Below are 20,896 nucleotides of genomic sequence, written 5' to 3'. Positions count from 1 at the left end.
CTAATTAAATGAGTTACTGACAGCTCACTTAATTAATATTTTAGCTCCAAGAGTAGTACCATTTAACCTTTTTGTCATGTCGGACTAAGTCCACCTGCAGGGTTTACATGACAATCCTTATGAGTTCCTCAAGGAGACATCACCAACCTAGATTACTAGGACACAGTTTCATTCTATAATCAACAACACACCATATAAATAATATCATTTCCCAACTTATCAGGCCTATTGATTCAACGAACTAAATCTCACCCTTTGATAAATTAAAGAAAAAAATATTAAGTATATGTGCTTGTAATTATATCGGGATTAAGAGCACACACTTCTATAATAATAGAGGTCTTGTTCTTTTATGCAATCAGTATAAAAGAACAACCTCAAATGGTCATGCTCAATACACTCATAGTGTATTAGTGTATTTTTATAGTAAAGATAAACTAATACCAAATTACACTACAACCATTCCAATGGTTTGTCCCATTCCATCCTGGTTGTGAGGAACTATTTATAATTTATAAGGAACTGATAGCATGATCTTCTGTGTGACCATATTATCTTCAACATAAATTAAATGAACAACTACATTTATCATATGAATGTAGACATTTGACCAATGTGATTCTTATTGCAAAATAACTTATACAAAAAGCTAGACTTTTAGTATACATCTAACAACTTTGACATTGTTGCCGATGAGCAAAATGTCATCTACGTATAGTACAAGAAATACCACCACATTTTTGTCACTCTTCTTGTATACACAAGACTCATTCGGACACTGAATAAATCCATAAGACTATATCACTTCATTATACCAGATGTTCCACGATCTCGAAGCTTGCTTCAGTCCATAGATAGACCGATGCTGCATCTTTATTTTTGAGTGCTTCATCATATGTCCAGGGATCAGGTTCACATTCACCAGGAATCAAGTGTAAAGATTCTCCCAAAAACATGAATCTATCAGGTTGCCTAACAACCCTCCCACTACAACGAGGCATTACTTGTAATTGTGCATCATTTGTGACACGTGTTGCAATTTCTTGTGGTATCTCATCTTGTAGCGTTGGTACTAAGGTAGACGTGTCTTCTCTTATTTCTTCAAGAACAATTTTACTCATGGGCTTGTGGTTCATTACATAGTTCTCTTCTAAAAATCGGCCATTGATGCTAACAATGACCTTCTGATTTTTAGGACTATAAAATAAACCACCTTTCATTCCTTTAGGATAACCCGCAAACAAGCAAACTTCTGTACATGATTCCAACTTATTAGTGTCTCCCTTCAACACATGTGTTGGACTATCCCAAAATTCGAATATATTTTAGACTAGGCTTATGCCCATTCCATAATTCTATGGGAGTAGAGAGTACTAACTTAGAAGGTACCAAGTTCAGAATGTACACTGTCGTTTCCAGAGCTATCCCCAAAACAAATTTGATAATTCTAAAAAGGAAAGATTTTAAAATCTCTCTCTTTTAAATTTCTTATTGTTGTATCATGGGAGTTATTGGATTAAGAGTGTACAAATTGTCAACCAATGTACCAGAACATATAATGTAACGCCCACCCTTCTTACCCAACCAAAGGTGGCGCTACGTTCTTATACTACTTACGTACATGCTTTAGTTATAACAGCGGAAGAATAAAAACTTTAAAGAATTTAATTTATTAAGCATAATATCACATATTCTGATTTGTTCAAATGTGCATATGTTGATTCTATAACTAATCATATTAATTTGTCCGGATCGTTCTTTGCCGAGCCACCACCACACACATCACTATCTGCTCCTCCTGTTGCTCCTCTAGCTCATCCAGCTTCTTTATCTGCGGTACAAGGAAAGTAAGCATTGAGCACTCATGGCTCAGTAAGTTCCTTTCCTACTCACTAAAACCGAATTCATATCATTGCATATCAATATCATGCGAGGTATCATAAGCATACGACATACAAGGGTATCATATTCATAGTCATATCATAATATCACGTGACATAATATCTAATCATCAGATAATTCAAGCACATATGTAGGCAATGCATCATGAATTTGAAAACTTATACTTATAAGTACTTGAAATTCATATCATCATTAGAGGGGATCCCGGTTTGTACCACATACATAATGCGCGCGCTTCTTAAGTAGGTCCAAGGTAGCAAGTCTTGAACCCTACCATACATACATACTAGGTCCGAGTCTTATTCCATCGACCTAGGGCATTCAGAAGCCCATTTCTGACGAGGCCCGAGTCTTATTCCATCGACCCCGGGGCGTTTACGGAGCCCACCCTTGGTACAAACCATACAAAAATAATTTATCATGCATAACTATCATATCATATCCCTAACAATCTTTCATGCATTTCATTTTTCATTTCTTTCCATTATGTATAGCATTTCCTATGCTATCACATATCATGGCATTTACATAACATAAATTTCATTCTTTTCTCATTATGTATAGCATTTCCTATGCTATCACATATCATGACATATACATAACATAAATTTCATTCTTTTCTCATTATGTATAGCATTTCCTAAGCTATCACATATCATGGCATATACATAGCATAAATTTCATTCTTTCTCATTATGTATAACACTTCCTAGGTTCCTTTCCCTTTTTTTTTTTCTTTTATTTTCAATTATCTTCTAAACAAGAAAACAAATACATGATCCTTAACATTTCATAGGGAGAACCTCGTACTAGTTGGGTAAAACAATAATTTCCCTAGCCTCTTAAAAATATTTTTGGCCGAAATTCTAGGGTTAAGTACTCCTTTGATCAAGCATCATATAGGTGTAAAAACATGAAGAAGATCCCTTTTCTATGGCATAGAAAATCTATCATGTAGTGTAGACTTAGTTAAACCTCACTAGATTTTGAAAGCTCTTCTTAACCGAATTTTCTCAAACTTGTTTCTAGGTTTTAAAATCCTCATAAAATCTGAAAAATATATAAAAGCCTTGTACCACAGGTGAGGGAAGCTTACCTTCTTCGCTTAAGTTTCCTAGAGTTGAGAACTTGCTTGGACCTTTCTTCCTTGCTTGCTTTGCTCGGCACCAATGGAGGAGAGGAGTGGCTAGGTCTTTTGGTGGAGAGGAGGAGGAAGAAGAGGCTTCTCTTTCCTCTTGTGTTGCTCGGCAACAACAAGAGAGAAAGAGGGAGAGAGTGAAGAGGAAGAAGAGGTTCTTCCTCTTGTGTTGCTCGGCAACAAGAAGAAGAAGAGAGGGAGAGGTGAGTCTCGGCACAAAAGGGAGGAGAGGAGGAGAATGAGTGGGGGATGAAGTTGAAGTCACCCCTCCATGCCTATTTATACTAAAATGAGGGGAGGAAACTTGACTTGATCCATCCTCCCTATTCATTTCTCCCCTTAAATGACAAGAATATTCTAGAGAAATGCCTTTTGAGTTCTCTCTTTTCTTTCCCTTAATTTCTCTCTTTTCTCTCCTTTAATTAAAATTCCTATCTCTCCTCTTACAATATCCTCTCCTATCCCACTTGGTTAACACATGCATGCATCCACAAGAGAACCAAGGATCAAAACTTGTTTATGTATATTTTTATTTCTTTTTACTTCCTTTTCCTTTTAAGTAGAAAGAATCCTTTCTTATTCTTAACTACTTAATCCTTTCTCTCCTTATCAATAATTCTCCTATCCCCTTTGGTATCCTATACATGTTTCTTACAAGAGATCCAAGGTTCAATCTCTCTTCTAACATTTTATTTTCTTTTGTACATAATAATTCGTATATTACTATATTATGCATTATGCATAAATATTTCATACATATATATATTATCTCATATTTCTTCCTTTTGTCCATATTAATTCCATACATTTTAAATCATGCATAGATGATTTATACTCTCAACTTTATTTTTCTTTCATAAAGTTTTAATCATCTAAATCCATCTTAATATTTAACTTATAATATTTACACCCTCTTTTCATTCGTACTCTCATTATCCTCACTTTCTTATCTAGGCTTTCTAGGGGTGTTACATATAACCATCCTATTTTTCTTGACAACTACTTTATCATCAAAAGAAACAAAATATCCATCCTTTAGAAATTGAAATCATGTTCTTTCTAAAACACGGTACGTAAAGACAATTTCTCAAAATCAATATTTTATTTCTATCAAAAGATAAATAAACTTCTCCCAGTGCAACAGCCGCCACTCTCGTAGCATTGCCCATGTAGACGGTGATTTCCCCTTCATGTAGTCGTCGGGTTTCCTGGAACCCATGCAATGAATTACAGACATGATCAGTGGCTCCCGTATCTACTCACCAGGTACCAATAGATAATACCGCTAAACATGTTTCGACAACTAATGAATAAGATACACCTTCATTGTTCTCGTTTCTACGAGGATAGCCCGTTAAATGAGCCATCATCTTGAGGATATGATCCCTTACGGGTGTCCCCTCAGTCATGGTGGTCGTCATTAAGTTTCTCATGGTCTCCTACCTGGCAGCCTGATTCTGGTGTCTGAAGAGTTCCTTGCGATTGAGCATCATATCATAGACAGTGGGTAGGGACTAATGCTAATGTTACATCACATTTGACATAGGAGCCAAAATGTAACACCGCGCCATCTCATCTGCCTTAACCCATTTCCTATGCTTGTCAATCTCCTCTTCACTAGAATCGCTATTAGGCATGCTAGGACAGACCTCAAGAAGTACGAACTTATAACCTTCAGCAGTTAAGACAATGTCCAAGTTTTGCTTCCAATCAATGTAATTGGGACCAGTAAGTTTGTTTTCTTTCAATATAATTGAAAGAGGATTGAAAGCCATTTGAAATCCTAAGAATCACAAAATATTTGGTCAAAACTTTAGAATTTAAAATAATATTAATTCCTCAAAAAATATCATTTAAATTCACAAACACCTCAAAACACCAGGAATTTTGTATGCCACGATAGTGTGGACATATACAAATTCAAACATTTGCAAGAGGGGGTTTTATCCATTAATTTCATTATCTTGTCATCCTAACTTTATGACAAATAAAATTAATAGTTGGTTTTTCTTCGATCACACAAATAATAGTAGTGACTCCGATGGGGAGGATATTATTAAATGCGCCTAAGTGTATACCATTACTTGATACTTAGTCCATTAAATAGGATTGTGCCCCTTAAGATTGAGAAGATCACACAAACCTAAATAATTTCCTATAATCATCTATAAAGCAAGTTTGATCTAGTGATCCGTAAACAAACTCATCCGATGCGGAGGAAGACACTCAAAGCCAACGCGCAAGTTTGAATGCATCACTTACAAACCAGTAATGGAGACCGTGGAATTCAAATAATTCCTCTCCCACTTAGTTATTTAAAAACAAGGAATTTTAACATGTACACATGCACATCACATATAAACAGCATAGCAGGCAATAAATATGAAAAATAATTTTCCAACTATTATGGCCTCATCCATAGCTATCCTCCGTGTGCCACCAACCCTAACCACCGCCAACGGGTCATATCATCGTGTCTATCTTGCTTCATTTTCCGCTGCACCTCTGGTCCTCAAAAAGCACCACGCCTCGCAAGGATATGATCCTTAACAAAAATAAAATTTTACCTTTATCAATCCTATATTCCACAAGGGAATATACATGTAATCTAGATCGAACAGAATGTAAAATCCTAAAACTAATACAGCTCCTACTGTATTTAATAATTACAATCATGCGCACATATAAAATGCCCTCAACATGCTCGAGGGTCCAATCACACACAAACACAATAGGGCCATAATAGTTGGAACTAGGATGTCTGTAACCATAAAGTTAATCTATTTGCATATCCTACTATTATACTGCCTAAATTTATGTATGAAAAGTGCATAATTTAACAAAAAACCAAACACATAAAGGCAAAAAACTAGCTCTGATACCAATTGTTGGGTGCTACTTGGAATTTCGTTCTATTTTCCCTGTATAAAAAAATTATATGACCACAGAACTTTTCCTAGCAACCCATGTGCTTTTCAGGAGTTAAATTTGAATTGCAAAGGAAACTTAACATTAATAATTCAATTTCAACCTATGTGTTCATCAGAAGTTAAACTTGGATTACAAACGAAACTTAACATTATTAATCCAAGTTTAACTCATGTGTTCTTCATAAATTAAACCAATTTATAAAAGTTGATTAAATATCTATTTCAAGGATTGGCTTCCAGGTCGTTGGTGAGGCACTCAGCCTTCTTGGTTATGGTATCATCCACCACTTCCTAGACAAAGTCTTCCAAAGAAATTGAATATATAAACTCCTTAAAGTAACCTTAGGTTTAACTACAGAGAACTCAATTGAAGCACAAAATCGTTAGCCTCTTGTGTTGGTATTTCAGGATCCATACAAAGAAAAACTAAACTAGTAAACCACGGAAATAATTAACTAGTTATACATTGTTAGAGTGTATACAAAAAGCCTAGCTTTTGTAAACATTTATTTTTCAAATGAAGAATCAATTTTGGTCAAAAATATCTACATTTATGTTAAGTGTAGTTATTCAATTAATTTTATATCGTAGATAACATGGTGTGTGGTGTCACACACAGAAGATCATGTTATCAGTTCTTTATAAATTATAAACAGTTGCTCACGACTAAGATGGAAAGAAACAAACCATTGGAATAGTCATAGTGTAATTAAGTATTAGTTTATCTTGACTAATAAATTACACTAGTACACTCTAAGTGTATTGAGTAAGACCATTTAAGGCAAGTTCTTTTTATACTGACTTAATAAAAGAACAAGACCTTTGTTATTATGAAAGTGTGTGCTCTTAATCCTAATATAATAACAAGCATATATATTTAATATTTATTTCTTTGACTTATCAAAGGGTGAGATTTAGCTCGATAAATCAATAGGCCCGATAAGTTGGAAAATGATATTACTTATACTGTGTGTTGATGATTATAGAAGGAAACTATGTTCTAGTTATCTAGGTTGAGAATGTCCCCAAGAGGAGCTCATAAGGATTGTCATGTTAAACTCTGCTGGTGGACTTAGTCCGACATGACAATAAAGTTGAGTGGTACTACTCTCGAAACTAGATGTTAATTAAATGAGTTGTCAATAACTCATTAAATTAATGGACATTCGATATTTTAAACACAGGGAGATTAACACACTCATGATAAGAAGGAGCCCTATAACGACCACCCTTCTAACTACTACTCTCTAAGGGTGACTGTTACTTAACCACTAACTCTACTTAACCGGTATGATTGAAACCACGAGGAGTCCCTACCAAAAAATTTCGACAGCACTTCCCCTGTACTGGTGACCATAAACTGAGATACATACATAGTATACATATTTAGAAATGCTTTAGAAATATTCTAGGGGTTTTTAGAAATTTTTAGAGTATTTTTATGCAATTTTTGGAGGTCGTTTGGTATTTTTACTAAATGAAAGAAGTTTCGACAAAAAAATGTCCAAGCCGAGATTCGAACCAGAGACCTCCGGTCGAGCCAACTCTTAAGCGAATCCGGCTGACCAAGTGTTCCAGCGAGCATTGTTGATTAAAAGGGGAATGAAATTTATTTAAGTAATAGTTAATAGGAAACAGAAAATAAATGGGAAAAAAAGGGTTCGACTGAGGAATCGAACCCGCGACCTTTGACCTAGTCAAAACGCGGCTTGCCAGGCGTTCCAACGGATGTTTCGTAATAAGAGGGATAACGAATCTTATTTATATGGTAGTAGATAATAGAAATAATAAGTTAAGAGAGGAATTTGAGGATTTTTCCCGTGACCTAATTTCTTCCTCTCCTCTCTTCGGCATGCGACGGTGATTCTCTCGGGCTAAAACGAAGCCGAGTTAGGGCTTCTCTCCAGTGGCCGGCCAAGGACTCATCCAGAGGTTTCTTCATCTCCTTGTGATCCTCTCGTCGAGGAGGAGCCGTGAGCACAAGAAGGGACTGAGAGCTCGAGTTCTCCGAAGCCCTAGGAGCCTTCCCCTTCGGCTGTAAGTCCAAGGAAGCCTAAGGTAAGTCGCTACTCACCTGCAGTAGGATAGTTTCGGATTCCTATTCCTTTTGTTTTCGAATTTTTCTGTGAAGATTGTTGGTTTAGGGTATCTGCTGTGAGTTTTTTATAGGAAGATGAGAAGGGGTTCTAATGGATTTGGCATATAGTTAGGCTTCTCAATTCTGATATTAAGCATCTCTTAATTGAATTATGTGGAGTATCCTATTCTGGTTTTAGGTTTTCTGCCGTGAGGTTGAATGGAAGAATATGGAGAAAAAAAATGTGAGGAGCATTTAGTTCCTTTTGGTCACCGTCGTGCCATAGTTTCGGGAGGAATTGCTTTGTTTGGTTTTCGGATTTTAGTTGTAGAGGATTATGATGTTTAGGGATCTTAGAATAGATTTAAGATTTTGCTTGCTTTCTTGCTAATCTGTTGAAGCATGATTGGAGAATTTGGTTGTTTTACAAAAAGGTTTAAGCTATGAATTGTTACATAGGTTTGTTTTAACTTTATAGCAAGATGAATTTAATCTTGTGCAAGGAAAAGGGGCACGAGTAACTCCCTTGGGGTTGCTGTGCAATTCGGCTATTTAGCGGAACAGGAGAAGGCATAGATTTGTTGATTAGCATGTAGTTTCCTTCATGTCGTTACTTTAATGCTTCCTCCCTTACTGTTGATTTGGAGCTGCAGTATAGTTTACTTGTGTTATGAGGTGGGCACGAACAGCATTACTATTAGTTTCGGTTGTGTTTTCTATTGCTCGGTAAAGGTTTGAGTTTTGAACGGGTTTAATTAGATTCCTTTTTAGCTTCAGCAGGTTCTTAATTAGTTGGAACAACCATGCCTTAAGCTTGCTGGTTAGGTCATTTTTATGCTTTGCATTGGGCAAGAACAACCCTATATTTAGCATTGCTGTTTAGACCTTTTTGTGCTATGTAGTGGCACGAACAGCCCTTGATCTAAAGTACATAGTGTTAGTTTTCTTTGCTATTTAATAAATATGATCAGCCCTGTTTAATAGCATTTCAAATTCAGCCTCTTCGTTATTTAGTAAGCATGGTATTCTATTGAGTATGTGTAGCATTGATTTCTTTTCTAGTTTCCTTGCCATTAAATGTGCACGAGCAGATTTATTTCCTAGTTTTATTTGCCATGAGTTGAGCATGACCAGTTTCCTTGCTATTAGATATACATGAACAGAATTTTCTAGTTTTCATTTACTATTAGATAAGCAGATTTTTCATGTTGCTATTAGTAGAACACGAGCAGTATTTTCCTAGTTTTCCCTATTGTTGTTATTTGAGCATGAGCAGATTTTTAGTTTGCATTTAGTTCCTAGATTTCTTTGTGTAGCAGTAGGCGTGCACAACAAATGAAGCAATACAGATCTTTAATTTCATTTAGCTATAAGAAAGATAAAGAAAAGAAAGAGAAAGGCCAAGGCCTTAAGAAGATCCCAAAGTCAAGACTTTATGGATTTTGGCACACAAAGTGCTTATTAAAATGCCGAGACATTATATATTAGAAGTAATAAAAGATAACAAGTATTTTACTTTTTTTTAAGAGGCTAGTACCCGACTTTCGAGGTTGTCGTTAAACAAATCTAGGTGTCCAATTCTGAGGTCTTGGCCCTGGTAGACCGAGGTCTGCTCTTTTAGGATTGGTGGCTCGCTACCCCAACCTATTAGGGAACGCGCATAAGATGGTACTACGCTTGGGCCCAAGAAGAAAGTTGATTATTATTTTGATGTATTAAAAGTATAAGTTTTTGAACAAGTAAAATAAGTTTCACATAAGTATAAAAGTATAAATTTTAAACAAGTGAAATAAGCTTCACATAGGTTTAAAATTCAGCAAGTTTAGTTCTTTATGCTAGCATGATTGTATAAATTTGCTTTACATGTTTAGCTTTTCAGTATGTGATGTGCGTAGATTATATACTCTTTTATGCATGTTTTTACGCACATTTACATACTTTGATCATGCTTGATCTATGCACTTTTATACTTCCAGCTTTCCTTTTAGCATATTTACTCTTTTGGTTCGGAGATCTGATTTTTGTGCATTTTCTGTACACAGGAGTCGAAATTGGTGAAGATTATGTGTCCTCGGGCAAGCTTGGAAGGAATTGAAGGGAGAGAGCATCAGGCTGTGTACCACACATGGCCGTGTAGTTTTAACAGGAAGGGAAGAGGACATGGCCGTGTGAATCTCACATGGCCGTGTCTTGATTTGAAGAAATTAGAGCAGATGCCTTACATGGCCGTGTAGATCTACACGGCCGTGTGAGGTTTCCAGAGGCCAAGCAGGTGGTGGACGTGTGCACCATGCGGTCGTATAGCATTTCAAGAGAACAGAAGGGTCCTGGCCGTGTGAGTCACACGGCCGTGCAGCTTTGGCAAAGAAGGAACTGGACATGGCCGTGTGAATCTCACACGGTCGTGTCATGGGGCCGTGTGGCGCCCGATATCCTCCTCTATTTAAACCCTCCTTCATAAATTGAAAGGGGATCTCTCCCCCTTTGGGGGAAGGCAAGATTTGGTGGTTTCCTTCCATTCTTGGGAGGATTTCTGGGCGATTCGAGGGGAGTTCTTGACGATTTCGACTCCGGAGCGAGGATTGGATCCGAAGACGAGGCTTCTTCGTAGATAAGTTTTCTCTTTCCCCCTTTTTCTTGGTTTCTTGGATTGGGGATTTAAGAAATGCTTGTAATCTTTATTTCTTCGGGTGTTCTTCCTCGATTCATGGAATAGATCTTGTATTCTAGGATTAAGGGAGTATTTGTATGATGGATTGATGTAATCTCTTATGGATTTGCCAATTTCTTGCTTCAATGACATTGTCTTGCTTGTATCAATTAGATCTTGAATGATTAACGGTGATTTGTGCTTAATTCTCATTCTTGATTGATTGTTTGAATTTCTTGTGGACTTTGTAAAGATAAACTCTCACTCGATCATCCGAGGGATCCACGTGACAGGTGCAAACCCGTATAAGGACGTTTAAGAGATAATCTTGAAGAGGAAATAGGAATATTCAAGAGAGTAGGATGGATCTTGTGATTAGTTTCTTGTATCTTGATAGATTAATAAGTTGTGGGCTTCTATGTTGATATCCGAGGAAGGCATAGTAATAGGTGCGCTTCTGTGTAAGGACAACGTAGGTTCACGTCTAATTGATCATATTTAGATACATTTCTCAGTCCTTAGCCGGTTATCTATTGCAAGAGAGAACCGGCAACTTTCTACAAGTGTTTGGCAATTGAGGGATAAGAATTGGTGAACCATTTACATTCAAGAAATCTTACAAAGAAACCGAAATTCCTAGAATCTCCCTTTATCATAACCCAAAACACTAAACTCTTGTTTGTTGATCTTTAATATTAGATTTGTTTACCTTCACTTTGCATTTGAAACAATTGGATAGTTGTTTAGCTAATTCGTATTGAGACATTTCTAGTGCTTATTCCAGTCCCTGTGGATACGATAATCTTTTATATTACTTGCGACATTTCCGTACACTTGCGAAGCGTAACAAGTTTTTGGCGCCGTTGCCGGGGAACTGCGCTATAACATTAGGAATTATCAATTGAGTTAGACTAAACATAACATTTGTTTTTCTTTCATATTGCATAGTTGTAACTAATCATTAGATTTCTGTTTTTACTTTCTTGTATAACTTTTACTTCTTGTTAATTCTTTTTGTACAAATTCAATTCTGCATTTTTTATTCTTTTATTTTTTTTCTTTTTCTGTTGAATTGTCATTTGCTATCTTGTTCTTGTGTATGCGAAGATCTAACTTTGCAGGGGAATTCTTTCCTTTTGACCCTGAGATTGACAGAACTTTCCATAAAAGAAGAATTCTGCAAAGGCAAATTGAAGAACAGGAACATTTGAACATGGCGAATAGACCACTCAAGGATTATGCAGCACCTTATGCAAGAGGTTTTCGATCTAGTATTTCAAGACCTTCAGTGGAAGCTAATAACTTTGAGATCAAACCCGCAATTATATCTATGGTGCAGCAGAACCAATTTGGTGGAGGACCTCATGAAGACCCCAATCAACACTTAGAGGTCTTTTATGAAATATGTGGTACCATGAAAATGAATGGAGTTCCTTCAGAAGCAGTTAGATTATTATTATTTGGGTTTTCTTTAAGAGATAGGGCAAAGCAATGGCTGAATTCTTTGGCCCCTAATAGCATCACCACTTGGGAGCAGTGTGAGCAACAGTTTCTTGATAAATTCTATCCACCAAGCAAAACAGCTCATATGAGGAATTTAATTGCAAGCTTCAAGCAAACTGACTCAGAATCTCTTTTTGAAGCATGGGATAGATATAATAGTATGCTCAGACAATGCCCACATCATGGGTTGGAAAGATGGTTAGTGTTGCACACTTTTTATAATGGTATCAACTATCATACTAAAGTGTCCCTTTATTTAGCTGCTGGAGGGGCACTTATGAATAAAAGTTTAGATGAAGCTGAAGAAATTATTGACAGTGTAGCACGAAATCATCATCAATGGGCAAATGAAAGAAGCGGTGGCTATTCTTCTTTAAACCCAACAATTAAAGCATCAGGGAAGTTTGATGTAGATGCAGTCACTCTTTTGTCTGCAAAATTGGACGCTCTTACAAAGAAATTCGAGAATATGGGGACTAGTGCTAATATGGTCAATGCTATTAGTACATCTTGTGAAGTATGTGGGAGTTCAGAGCACTCAAATGACTCATGTCCATTGGGAGCTATCACTGCACAAATCAATCAACTGGAACAATGTGATGCAATCATGAGTTACAATCAAAGGCAGAACAACCCATACTCAAATACTTATAACCCTGGATGGAAGAGCCATCCCAATTCTTCTTACAGAAATAATCAAGATCAAGGACCATCTATGGGGGCAAGACCAAATTTTCAAGCTGGGCAACAAAACTTTTAACATCTATCTTCTCAAGGCTTACCAAAGTCAAATATTGAAAAGATGCTTGAAGAAATTATCTCAAGCCAGAATGAAATGAAGCAAGATTTAGCAAAACTTATTCAGAGAATGGATAATTCTAAAAAGCATCAAAAGATCCAGGATAGTCAAATTGCCCAACTAGCTTCCTCATCATCCAGAGCACCAGGACAACTTCCAGGAAAACCATATGTGAATCCTATGGAGCATTGCAATAGAATTAAGCTTAGGAGCGGACGGACCTTGGGAGACTCCCAAGTGACTGCTCCAAAAGGGATACAAAAAGAAGAAGAGCTCTCTCCTCTTATACCAAATCAGATTCAAGCTAATGAGGAGAGTACCATTGAGGTTGAAGAGACTCTTCCACTGAACCATCAGAGCAAAGCTGTCCCTTTTCCTCAGAGACTTACAATGCTCAAGAAAGATGAAGAATTTGGCAAGTTTTTAGAAAAAGTTAAGGAAATTTGTGTAGAGGTACCTCTTATTGATGCTATTCTTCAAATGCCTAGATTTGCCAAATTCCTGAAGGATCTCATGTCAAACAAGAGAAGAAGAGGAGAGGTTGAGACCATTGCGCTTAGTGAGGAATGTAGTGCTATTTTGGAGAAGAACACTTCCCCAAAACTAAAGGACCCAGGGAGCTTTTATATTCCTTGCAACATAGGAAAAGAATTTTTTGAAAAAGCTTTTTGTGATTTGGGGGCAAGTGTTAGCCTCTTTCCCTATTCAACTTGTAATAAATTAGGTCTCAAAAACATTAAACTTACTACTATGGCACTTCAACTTGTCGATCATTCCTGCAGGTACCCTTTGGGTATTATAGAAGATGTGCCAGTAGAGGTGGATGGGAATGTTATTCCCACAGATTTTGTCGTGTTGGACATGGAAGAGGACCCCAGGATTCCTATCATATTAGGAAGACCTTTCCTTGCTACAGCTGGAGCTATAATTGATGTAAAAAATCATAAGCTTTCTTTGGTAATTGGTAAGGAAAGGTTGGAATATGATTTATCTAATATCTCTAACCATGTCTCGTCTCTTTTAAATGCTTGTAGCAGGACAAGCATTTATAAACTCAAGGAATGGAATTTCCATCCTCATGGAAGGCCACCAAACGAAGGAGACAATGTGGTGGAAGATGTTGGGAGAAGATCTCCCAACAAAAATGAAAAGTATATCTGTCCTCCAAGGGCGAGGAAAAGAAGTGAATGATCAAGTTTGGTCGAGCTAAAGACCTTAAACAAGCGCTTCTTGGGAGGCAACCCAAGGGTTCTTTTAGTTAGTTTTGATTTGTATTTTAATTTCTTTTAGTTTGATGCATTATTTTGATTTTGTTTTCAGGTTAGGTGCAAAGCAGAGCCCGGCCGTGTGCTATACACGGCCAGGCAAAGGTTGCAGAGAAGGGAAGTGCTTGGGCCATGTCATCCAGACACGGCCGTGTAGGATCTCCCGAGGAGAAAAAGGTCTAGGTCGTGTCCCAGACACGGCCGTGCGAAGAAATCCGTGAAAGAAGACGTTTAGGCCGTGTCCCAGACACGGCCCGTGTCTGGAATCCAGAGAAGAGAGATGGAGAGGTCGTGTTCCAGACACGGCCGTGCGAAGAATCCAGAGAAGGAAGTGGGGGAGGCCGTGTGGATCTGCACAGACCGTGTAGGAGAGTTATTAAAGTCTTTTTTCTACCTTACACGGCCAGATCTTGGCCGTGTTCCGCACACCCCCGACTCTCCAAAACATCTCTTTCTCTCCCAATCTCTTAAAAACTCCTCTCTAGTCTCTCAAGATCTCTCAGATCCGGATTCTCCTCCTCTCTAAGACTTGGACTTTTTGTTCTCCTAACCTAAGATCTTTGCTCTTTGAAGTTTTGTTCTTTGAGTTCCATTTTTCCAACCCTAGATAATTCTTCCCCTATCTAAACTCATCAAGATGTCCAACATTTTGAAGAAACTTCGCAAAGGAGGTGGTGGATCCAGTGGAGACAAAGAGAAGGAGCCATCAAGGGACAAAGGAAAACAACCAGTGAAGGCAAAGGCAAAAGGACTTCACGCAACGAAGGTAATGACAATGAATTCAATATTGTGTTTAGAAATGATGATCAAGTAACTAGATTTGCAATTCTTGTCAATAGAAAGATAGTGTGTACTAGATATATGGACCCAACTGTTCTTGATATGCTTGGAATTAGGGAAGATGCAGATTTGATGATTGGGTTTTTGGATTGGGGTGATATTATGTACACACATTTGCCTACATATCCTCGTCTTGTTTTGGAATTTTTAAGTTCATTGGATGTCCATTTTACTAATGAAGATGATTATTTTAGAAAAATCTCATTTAGACTAATGAATCAAGAATTTCTATGGGCATTTAGTGACTTTAATTCTTGTTTTGGATTAACCACCGATAGCCCTCGTAGGTTTAATCCAAGGTTTAATTGGAATCATTTTTGGAATGCAATAACTGGGTTAGATCAACCTTATGAGCCTTCAAGAGATAAGGCCTCCCATATGCAAAACCTCATCTTTAGGTATCTACATAGAGTCATGAGTAAAACTATTTTTGGTAGGGGAGAGAGTGATGGGGTGGTTAAAAAGATAGAGATTTATGCTTTATGGGCTATGCTTTATAAGGTTGAATTTGATTCTGGTTTTCATTTTGTTCAAACCTTATTAAGATCTGCTAGGGCATCATCGGGATCAATTGTTTTTGGTGGTTTGATTACCCGAATAGCTTATAATTTAAATCTTGATGTTGATGGGTTGGAAATAATTCATGGTAATGACATGATTGACATTGATGCATGTCTTGCTATGAAAATAATCGTTCGGGATGAGAATGGTTTCACGTTTCCTAGGAGGAGTGGTTCTCCTTTACCCCTTCCTTTTCCTGAACGAACTACTATTCGTAACCCGGCTAATTGGGTAATTTCTGAGTTAGATTTTGAGGATAACCCTTCTATACCTGGAGACACTGAGCCACATCATGAGCCCTCGTCATCTGGACACCCGCAGCCTTCTAGTTTTATGGAGCCTGCTAGGCATTCTTTTGCATATGGCACGGGATCTTCTAGGTTTGATTTTTCATATTTTCGTACGTCTCTAGAATCACTTCATGAGAAGCAAGATGCCCAACGGAAAATGTTGGAGGGGAGCTTCTCTTTATCTGATGATCAATTTAGGGAGGTACAAAATCATTTTCAGTTTACGAGGAATTTTCAAGGTCAAGTGGCTGAGTTTGTGTAGGATTATGATACTGATCAGGCTAGGATGAGAGATTTTATGCAGAGCATGATGCTTTCTATCCAACAAGTAGATGCTTTATATGAGTATCATAGATCCTTGGGTGAGATTCCAGGTTTTCCTAGTTTTCCTATTGGCCAACCACGTCGTAGACCTCCTTTCCCTCGTCCACCTCCACCTCCTCCACCATATTGATTTCATCGGGACGATGAAAAGTTTAAGTCTGGGGGGGTGTCATGTAGTTTTTAGTTTTTGTTAGTTTTTCATGTTGGTTCTTATTTTCATTGCTTGTTGCTTTATTTTGCTTGTTTTTGAAATAATCATGGCAATTTTGAGAACATCAAATCTTCACTTATATGCTTTCTTGGATTCAAGTGAAATGTTAGCACGATTATTGTCTTGATTCATGATGTTCGAATGATGCTAGTAGTAAACTTTGTGTAGTTCTTTTTTTCTATCTTGGGAAGCATTAATAAGCTAAAAATCTTATGGTGATGAGTTTTAGTTTTGGTTCAACCTTAAGGATTTTATCTTCACTACACTTGTGCTTGATGCTTGAATAGTTGATGTCATTGAAATAGTCATGATTCATCTTGTTTGCTTAGTACTTGGTTTCCATGGTGATTTCTCAACTTTCATTTTGGTTACTGGATGAGGCTCAAATCATTAAAGCTCATTTGGAAAAATCAAAATATCCCAACATGTGTGCTAAAAGTACATTTGTGAATAAGTTTTACAAAATGCAAACACTTATAAAAAAAATAATAATAATAAAAAAATAAATAAGGGATATAAAAAACAATTGTCATGAGTGGAATCTAGCAAGCCACCCCTTTGAGACCGAGTTAGGTTACTGGGGAAATGACTGCTTAGCTTCCCTTGAGATTGAGCACACCTTTGAGACCTTGGGTTAGTTGAGAAATATGAACCAAGTGAATGGTGAGTATGTGCCTATTGTTGGAATGTATACTGAAAGCCTAAGCTTTGTAAACATTTATTATGAATAAAGAATCACATTTGGTCTAATTGTCTACATTTTTTTGTAGTTGTTCATTTAATTTATATTGTAGATAACATAGTATGTGGTGTCACATACAGAAGATGATGTTATCAGTACCTTATAAATTATAAACAGTAGCTCACGACCAAAATGGAAAAGGAACAAACCATTAGAAGGTCGTAGTGTAATTAGGTATTAGTTTATCTTGACTATATAATTACACTAGTACACTCAGAGTGTATTGAGTAGGACCATTTGAGGTCGTTTCTTTTATACTGACTTTATAAAGGAACAAAGACCTCAGTTATTATGGAAGTGTGTGCTCTTAATCCTAATATAATAACAAGCACATATATTTGATATTTATTTCTTTAATTTATCAATGGGTGAGATTTAGTTCGTTGAATCAATAAACCCGATAAGTTGGGAAATGGTATCACTTATAGTGTGTGTTGTTGATTATAGAAGGAAACTGTGTCCTAGAGATACTAGGTTGATAATGTCCTCAAAAGGAGCTCATAAAGATTGTCATGTTAAACCCTGCAGGTGGACTTAGTCCGACATGACAATAAGGTTGAGTGGTACTACTCTTGGACTTAGATATTAATTAAATGAGTTGTCAGTAACTCACTTAATTAGTGGACATTCGATATCTTAAACACAGGGAGACTAACACACTCATAATAAGAAGGAGCCCAAAAAATGTAATTTGGGATTGGTGCGGTAGTTCAATGATAGTTCTCTAGTGGAATGAATTATCATTGATAAAATTAAGTTGTGTGTTCGGGGCGAACACGGGATGCTTAATTTTATCGGGAGACCAAAACCAATTCCTCCTCTCGGTCCCTATCGCAGCCTCTTATTTATAAAGTTCTATACCCACCTATACCCACCTTCTATACCCACCAATAAGGGGTCGGCCAAGCTAGCTTGGGAACCAAGCTAGGGCCGGCCTAGGTATATTATTGGGTGGCCGGCCCTAGCTAGCTAGTAGGGCCGGCCAAAATAAATTAAAAAGGAAATTTAATTTTAATTTTTATTATAATGTGGAAGATATAATTTAAAGAGAATTAGAATTAAAATATCTCTCTTGTAAAAGATTTACAAAAGATTAAAGAAAGAGATTAGATCTCTTTCCTTATTTGTAGATTGGAGAGATGTTTTATTTTCTCTTTAAAATTATTCACATGTTAATAAAATTAAAATTATAGATATTTCCTTTTATTAACCATGAAGAGATTTTAAAGAGAAATTTTATTTTTTAAAATTTTCGGAAACAAATTAGGAAGTTTTAATTGTTGATTAAAACTTGTCCTCTTTTGTTTTCCAATGATGTGGCCGACCACTTGAAATTGATTTGGGAAATTTTATTTTATTTCTCTCAATTAAATCAAGTCAAGGAAATTAAGGAAAATTTATTGTAATTAAATTTCCTAATTTGCCTAGGCCAAGGAATATAAAAGAAGGGTAGGGTGCCTTCATGAGAGACAACCTCTATTGTTTTCTCCCTTTTCCTTGGTGTTGTGGCCAGTCATCCTCTCCTCTCTTCCTCTTGTGGTGGCGAATACTTCATCTCTCTTGGAGTTCTTGTGGTGGCGGATACTACTTGGAGAAGAAGAAGAAGAAGGAGAAAGTTAGCATCTCTTGGAGCTTGGTTAGTATTTTGATTTTCTTCTTTGGTAAAGTTCTTCCTTTGTGGCGAACCTTGCTTGGAGGAGAAGAAGGTGGTTGGTGGTTTCTCATCTTGGTAGATCGTTGCCCACACAACGTCCGAGGTTAGAAGAGGAATACGGTAGAAGATCAAGAGGTTTTCTACAAGGTATATTTAGTAATTTTATTTCCGCATCATGCTAGTTATTTATGGAAATAATACCAAATACAAGAGGCTTATGATCTAGTATTTCGAATATGTTTTTCGATGTTGTGTTCTTTTGTTTTCTTTCTTTTCCTTGTGATTTGATTGTTCTCTTTGGTTAACCTAAAGTTATTTTAGGAAATTAAATATTAGCTTTCTATTAAAGGTTTTGTCTAGTCGGTGGTGGTTGCTCCCATATCCAAGAAGGTCATGTGCCTCGCCACGTCAGTACTGGGAACCTTTTATGGAAATTAATATTTAATGGAATTAATAACTTAAGGAGACTTGGGTCGAACGTGTTAAGTTCCGCAGGAGATCCAAGTCAAAACCTGAAAGAACAAATAGATTAAGTTTTGGATCAAACGTGTTAAGTTCCGCAGGCGATCCAAAATTTAATTTAAAAGAACACATGGTAGCTAGGAAAAGGTTCAGACCTTTGTACAAAATTTTTGTACAGTGGAACCTCTAGGTTTTCCGAGTAGCAACCAACAATTGGTATCAGAGCTAGGGTTTTGCCTCTGTGTATTTGGTATTTAGTTTAATTATGCACATGTCATACATAATTTAGGCAGGATAATAGTAGGATGTGCTAACTTTGTGGATGCAGGATCCAACTATTATGGCTTTTAGTTAATTATGTGTGTGATTGGACCCTTGGACATGTCAAGGGCAATTTATATGTGTGTGCATGATTGTATTAAAATACAGCAGGAGCTGTATTTAGTTTTATTAGGATTTTATTTTTGATCTAGATACATGTACATTCCTTTTATGGAATATAGGATCAAAAATGTAAAATTCTATTTATGTCGCGGATCGAATCTTGCAAAGCGTGGAACCTTCTAAGGACCAGAGGCGCAGCGGAACTAGGAGCAAGATGCGACAGCTAGACCCTAAGCGGTGGCCAAATATGGCAGCAGCTTGGGATGACAACACACGGAGGACAATTTAGAGATAAAAGCCATAATAGTTGAAAATTAAATTTTCTATTTATTGCTTTTATATTGTGCTGTGTGTGCATGTTAGTTTACAAGTTTAGTAGGCTAGCATAGTTAAAATTCCTCATTTATAAATAACTAAGTGGGAGAGGGATTTTTAAATAAATCCCATGGTCTCCATTACTGGTTTGTAAGTGATGCAAACAAGCTTGCGCGTTGGCTCTGAGTGCCTTCCTCCATAACGGATGAGCTTGTTTGTGGATCACTAGATGACTTCCATTTTGGATGACTATAGGAAATTAATTAAGAGCGTGTGATCTTCCCCAACGGAAGGGGCATAATCTTATTAATGGACTTAGTGTCAAGTAATGGTATACACTTAGACACATCTAATAGTATCCTCCCCAACGGAGTCACTATTATTATTTGTGTGACCAAATAATACCAACTATTAATTTTATTTGTCAAAAAGTTAGGTTGACAAGATAATAAAATTAATGGGTTAAAACCCTCCTTTTACAAATGTTGAATTTGTATACGTCCACACTAACGTGGCATACAAAATTCACGGTGTGATGAGGTGTTGGTTAATTTAAAATAGTATTGTTTGAGGAATCAATATTATTCTAAATTTAGAGTTCTGACCAAAAGTTATTTGTGATTCTTAGGATGACTTTCAACCCACTGTCCATCATACTTCAACAAAATAGACTTACTGGACCTAATTACATAGATTGGAAAAGGAACCTGGACATTGTTCTTATTGCTGAAAGCTATAAATTTGTACTGACTGAGCCGTGCCCTGAAGCACCTACTGGTGAATCTACCCAAGAGGAGATTGAGTATCATAGGAAATGGGTAAAGGCAGATGAGATGGCGCGGTGCTACA

At 36.8% G+C, this 20,896-nt stretch overlaps 1 non-coding gene across 1 annotated transcript; it reads right to left on the bottom strand.

The window, feature by feature from the left end:
• Positions 1-12,283: 12,283 nt before the first annotated feature.
• LOC121974013 lies at positions 12,284-12,389 on the bottom strand. The gene has a single exon (XR_006109900.1). It is a non-coding gene; the product is annotated as a small nucleolar RNA R71 (small nucleolar RNA).
• Positions 12,390-20,896: the final 8,507 nt, after the last annotated feature.

This window comes from Zingiber officinale, chromosome 4A (genome assembly GCF_018446385.1).
Source record: "Zingiber officinale cultivar Zhangliang chromosome 4A, Zo_v1.1, whole genome shotgun sequence".
In the NCBI taxonomy this organism is placed as follows: Eukaryota; Viridiplantae; Streptophyta; class Magnoliopsida; order Zingiberales; family Zingiberaceae; genus Zingiber; species Zingiber officinale.
This window is presented reverse-complemented; position numbering and strand designations above follow the sequence as displayed.